The sequence below is a fragment of the Arachis duranensis genome, chromosome 5 (genome assembly GCF_000817695.3).
Source record: "Arachis duranensis cultivar V14167 chromosome 5, aradu.V14167.gnm2.J7QH, whole genome shotgun sequence".
Taxonomy (NCBI): domain Eukaryota; kingdom Viridiplantae; phylum Streptophyta; class Magnoliopsida; order Fabales; family Fabaceae; genus Arachis; species Arachis duranensis.
The window spans coordinates 34,217,020-34,223,591 of NC_029776.3; positions in this window are offsets into that span (position 1 = coordinate 34,217,020).

A 6,572-nucleotide genomic window follows, 5' to 3' on the forward strand; every position below is an offset into this window, starting at 1 on the left:
TCAAATAGGCAATCTCAAACAATTCATATAATATGCATATGATGAATGCCTATCCCTAGTGGCTGATGATATCATCTGTCAGTTATAGAGCCAACCCGACAAGTCCTGGTAGCTAACCATTGGACTGTCGTTCTGTCACGCATCACCAACTCGAGTTATACTCATCATAAACTTGATCATAATCATGATCTATATCCATCACCTTCACTGGTGAATATTTACGGGGGCGGGCTTATCCGGGACTTTCACAGTGCCCGGCCACACTTATGACATAGGGTCAAAAGAGCTTCGAGTCTCAACCTGGAGCACGTGGTGGCTAGCCACTGCTTCCTCCCAGGGAAACTCTCATCTCCAACAGTGGAAGTGCAATATTCACAATTCATTCAACAGCATATATGCATTTATACATAGCAATAATCATGGCTCCGCCGTAACACGGCAATAATCTAGCCATCCAGCTCATGGTTAAATCCATAACCAGCCAATATTCATAGCATACACAGCTATTCCGGCTCACGGTTCAATCCAGAACCAGCCAATTCATAAGCAATTACGGCCCTTCGGCCAATGGCATAGCAAGCACTTCCACCACCATCCTCTACATCTAACATAATCATCAATGATCCTCGTTGATATTCATTTTTCCCTTGCTTCACTCGCAAGTTACCACATCCACTAGCTCCTTCTCTCATAGCTAGGCATATCATAATGATTCAAGACATCAATGGTGAGATCGGAGGCTTAGAAGTATGAAATTTGGCTTTCAAAACTCAAAAATCAACTTTGGGATGAAAATAGGGCCACGCGTACGCGCACTCCACGCGCACGCGCGGATGGCCTCAAAAACTCATCGACGCATAGACGCCCTTCACGCGGACGTGCACATTCAAAAATAGTCAACGGCGTGCACGTGTCAACCATGCGTACGCGTGGGTGCTCTCGTGCCCCAGCCACAAGACTGGCACAGTTCTGGCACAACTCTCTGGAAAATAGCTGGGCATTGGGTGCAGCACATCGGCGCGCCCGCGCACATCACGCGCACGCGTGGATGGCGTTTTCTGGAAGAACGACGCGTACGCGCCAAGTGCACTTACGCGCGGGGGTCATTCTGCTAAAAATTTTCTAAGTTAAAGCTGCAGAATTTACATATTCAACCCCCAATCTTCCAACGGACATAAATTTCTCATTTTAAATCGTTTTTCACCCGTTCTTCGAACGGCATGGACATCCCGGATCCAATTTCATTTCTAAATAGATTTGGCACAAAACATAGATCCATAGTCCAAGTTATGTCCCGTAAAAGTATGCCCAAAAATCGTATTTTTCATACAAAACCACAAAGTGCCATTTTCAAAACAAACCATTTTCAACTCTTTTCAAAATCAATCAAAACATGTCAATTTCATCCATTCAAGAAAAATAAAAGCATGAAAAAAAACAAAAATCTGCAACTACGTAAGTTCTAAAAAAAGAGTCTTTTCGGGTGTATTTGGTTATTATTTGGGTGCATTGTTATTTTATTTGGGTTTATTTTAGGTTCAGTCGGAAAGAAGAATCGTTGAGTAACCCAACTCAACAACAGATCATCATTTTTCGACCGTCCTCTCAACCCTTTAATATGTAAATTTTATAACTAAATTTCAACCTTCTAATCATCTATTTTAAAAGGGCTTTCTTAACATTTTACTTTTGTCTTGTTTATAGTTTCAATTCAACTATGACTGCCTTCATCCCAGACAACATCAGCAACCCTTGTGTCACCATTTGAACCATCCCCCCTCCCAACAAAGAGGTGAGAAAAAATATTCAGGTGTATTTCGTTATTGTTTGGGTATATTGTTATCTTATTTGGGTATATATCCTAAAAATTGAGCTGTAATTAATTTTTTTATAATCTGATTCATTAGGGGTGGCAATGGGTAGGGTAGGGTAGGGTTTGAACCCAACCCTAACCCTACCCGCGGGTTGAGTTTTTGACTAACACTCAACCCTACCCTACCCGCGGGTTGAGAAATACCCAACCCTAACCCTACCCACGCTCAACCCGCGGGTTGACAAAAAAAATATTATAATGACACAAATATCTCATAAATAACACAAGTATCCTTGGTTCAGTGGCTAGGAACCTTTTGCACATGCTTAAGGTCCTTGGTTCAACTCCCATATATAACATTTTTAAACATATATAACACATATTATGGAAGGTGCGGGTAGGGCGGGTAGGGTTGAGACTCAACCCGCACCCTACCCGCTCCGCAGGCCAACCCGCTCCGTGCCCAACCCTACCCGCAGCGAATCGGGTTGGCAACCCTACCCGACCGGGTTGGGTCGGGTTGGGTACCCGCGGATAGGGTCCATGCTGCCAGGCCTACATATCACGGCATCAAATGGTAATAAGAGAGGATTTAAACATAGCAAAATTAAAGCCTAAAGAAGCATGTTTTTAATCATAGCACAAAATCCGGAAGGAAAACGTAAACTCAAGCAATTAGTATGAATAAGTGTATGAAAGATTGATAAAATCCACTCAATTGAGCACAAGATAAACCATAAAATAGTGGTTTATCAACCTCCTCACACTTAAACATTAGCATGTCCTCATGCTTAGCTTAAGGAGATAAAACAAATAAGTAGGGAAAAGCAAGACTCATGCAATGCAACCTATGAATGTGAATGCAGCTAAATACAAAATGCTTTTACCTACTTGGTTAAAGGTAAATAAATTCTCCAAGACAAACATAAATTGAATTTCACTAATTCAAATCATAAAAATGAAGTACAAATAACTTGCTAGAAGAAAATAGCTCATGAAACCCGGGAACAAAGAATTGAGCATTGAACCCTCATCAGAAGTGTATGCACTCTAATCGCTCAGGTGTTTAAGGTTCGATTCTCTCAATTCTCTACTAATCTTGCTTTCTAAGGCTTGCTCTTCATCTAACAATCAACAAAAATTTAATGCACCAATACACAAATCAAGAGGTCTTTTAAGGGTTGTAATGGGGTTAGGGTCAAAGTAGGATTGTATTTGATCAAGTGGACTAAAATCTGAATCCTTAATTAACCTAAACTTCCCACCTAACTTAAGACAATCCATTTAATTAAAATGTAGAATCTAACTTCCGATTAATTGTGTTTTCCACATATTCATGCATCCTAAATTTGAGTACAGTACATATGCATTGATACCAACACTTACTTTGGGGCATTTTGACCCCTTTTATTATTTGCTCTTTTCCTTTTCTTTTTCACTTTTTTTATTTTTACTTTTTTTCCTTTTTCTATTATTATATTTTTTCTTTTCTCTTGTTTTTTTCAATGCATATGATTAAAGTATTGAATGCAATAATATGTGTTCAACTATTATTTTGCACATTTTCACAAAAATATACAACATCCACTTACTCAAACTAAATATTTTCAAACCCAACTTTTCCACACTTAAATCATGAGCACTTTTACTAGTCTAAGCTAACCAAGGATTCAAATTAAGGACATTATTGTTTTCCGCTTAGAGTTAGTAATGAGCTAAAGTAAAGAACAAATGGGTAAAATAGGCTCAAATTGGTTTGCAAAGGATAATGAAAGGGAAAGGCCATATGGGTATGTAAGCTTAGTGAAACAAGGCCTCAATCATATAAGTGCATGCATATATCAAACAATAGAAATATAAAATTAAGCAAGACAAAGATTACAATTTTAGAGAGAACAACACACACAAAAATAAAATATCTTGGTTGATAAAATGCAACCAATCAAATAGGCTCAAAATCTCACTGGTTTTGTGTGTTCGAGCTCTAAACCATGTCCCAAAATAAGATTTCTTCAAACAAGTTCAATAAAAATTTTAATTCAAATTAGTGAAATGCTGTAAAAAGTTTCTTGAAAAAGAAAATATTACTTCAACCAAGTGGTGGTAAAGTATGCAATCAAACATGCAAATGCAGCAATGAACTAACATAGAAAATAAAAAATTGGTGTTGAAAAGGGACTAACTAACCCGTGGAGATCGGTATTGACCTCCCCACACTTAAAGATTGCACCGTCCTCGGTGCATGCAAAGATGTGCAGGTGGGTGGGGGTAGTGATTCCTCAGCTGGTGCTCGTTGTAGAGGCTTTCTCTTTACCCTTCCTGGTGGCCATCCTGAAAAGGGAGAGGAGAAAGGGACATGAAGTCAAAGGGATAGAGCAAAGAGGAGGGCAGTACGAGTGATAATCATGCCAAAATAAAGAAGAATGTTGTTAACACATGGTCGCAACTCCATGAAATTAGGACATCAATAGAAATATAGCATGATAAATTGAGGCAATTAAATGCAAGATGTTTATTGGCATGCTGTCAAAAAGGCATGAGTAGCATAGATCAAGCATTAAAAGCCAAAATGTATTATCAATCGAAAGAAACTAACAATAATGTTTGTACTGACAATTATATTCAATTAATAAAATATAAAAAAAGGTTTTGTGAAAAGCAAGCATTTAGAGTAGTAGAATAAAAGAAATCTAAAAATAGTGCACAATGCCATACGGGCGTTTTCACGAACACATAGCATGCATGGGAAATAAGTGGTGGAAAGTATTAAATTGAACATGCAGGCAACCCTATAAAAAGTAATATATAATTGTCAAACAATTCCTAATAATCCACAAGCAAAATAGAGAAAATAATGACCCAAATAAATTTCTAACACCAATGAAAATAATGAAATGAATGAAGGTATAAAAATAAATTAAATAGAATAAAAGTGAAAAGGGGTGAGAGGTTAAAGGGATGAAGAAGAAGAAAGTAAGAGAGAAGGAAGAAAGAAGTAGAAAGGAGAGAAGAAAGATGCGAACGCATAAAAACTGAACAAGCCATGCGACACGTAAGCGTCGCCCACGCGTACGCGTGGGTGGCCATAAAGGGAACATGACGCGTACGCGTGAATTTATTTGTGCCTTTCGCACAAGTCCCTCACAAGGGGAGCACAACCCTCTGTCCAGGTGCTCTTTACGCCGATTTGGGTATCCACGCGTATGCATCGTTGACGCTTATGCGTGGGTGGTAAATATCGCAGGGGACGCGCACGCATGAGTCGCGCGTCCGCGTGGGGTGGCTTGTGCGCCACGCACCCCTCCCGCTCGTCTCTCGCACAACTCACTGTTTAGTTGCGGAGTCACATACGATGCGTGCGCGTCATAGACGCTTGTGCGTCGATCACCCTTTTTTAATGCAAAATGTAGAATGCAGTATGCAGATGCTAATATGAATGTTATGCAAGATTCCAGGTTCAATCAAAATTCAAAAACAGACTAAAATGGAAAAGGAACGATCATACCATGGTCGGTTGTCTCCCACCTAGCACTTTTAGTTAAAGTCCTTAAGTTGGACATTTGGTGAGCTCCCTGTTATGGTGGCTTATGCTTGTACTGATCTAGGAATCCCCACGAATGTTTGTACTTCCAATAGCCTCCGAGATCCCAAACTAGGCGGAGGAAGCCTTTAAGCAAGTTAAAGCAAGTGACAAGGCCCCACGAGTGTTGATTGTTGGAATGAATTTCGGGGTCCCAAACCTTGCCTTTGCACCCGTCTTTGTGTAGATCATCATGATTCCATCTGGGTGGCACGCAATTGAAATTCTCACTACAACTTCCAAACAACTTCCAAGACCTATTCAATTGAGCTTCACACCAAACCTTGCATTTCAACTTGGAGCATACAACCATGTTGAACCTTGCTTGACAACTCCAACCACTAACCATCTTCTTCTTGCTCTTAATGCCACAAAGAGCTCTAAGTTGACCATCCGTCTCTAGAAGCCCATATTCAAGTGGGAAAGTAAAGGATAAGGATAGGAATTTTACCTACTTGAATGTTGTATTGGATGGTAATGGCTTTGGGAGAGGTGTTTCTAATGATCTTGTAAGCTATACTCCCTTGTGCTCTTCTTTGACAACTTCCACCTCTTTGCAAGCTTCTTCAATATCAACCTCTTCCTCTTGGTAGCTTTCTTCCAATTCGATCTCTCCTTCATTGTTCACTAAGAGCATGGGAGGTTGTGCTTCCTCTTCTTTCATCTCCATGTCAAGTCCAATGGATGAGGATTCAAATGTAGATAAGAATTCATCAATGATCAAATCCATCTCTTGATCATCCCTTTCAAAGTCTTCAATCATGAGATGCCTTGGAGGTTGTACACCATCCTCAACATCAGTTTCAAACGTCTTTGAAGGAGGCTCTATGACTTGAATTTCCAATGGAGGCTCAACATCTCCTAAGTCTTCGACCACTTCTTCTTCTTCAATAATTTCGGCTTCCTCCACTTGTTCTGGTACAAAGTCATGCTCCTTACTGTCCACTGGAGTTTCTAGTGTCTCTTTCATGCTACGTTCTTCATTAGATTCTCCACGTGAGGCCATGAGGGTTCCTTGAGTGTCTGAACGTCTGGAAGGTAATTGATTTATTGCTTGCTCCAGTTGATGAAGGGTTGCATGAAATTGCTCTACTGTTTCCTTGACGCGAGCCTGTGAGTCTTGGGTCGATAGATATAGACATGGTGCATATGGAGGTGGTGGTCCTTGGGAGTAACTAG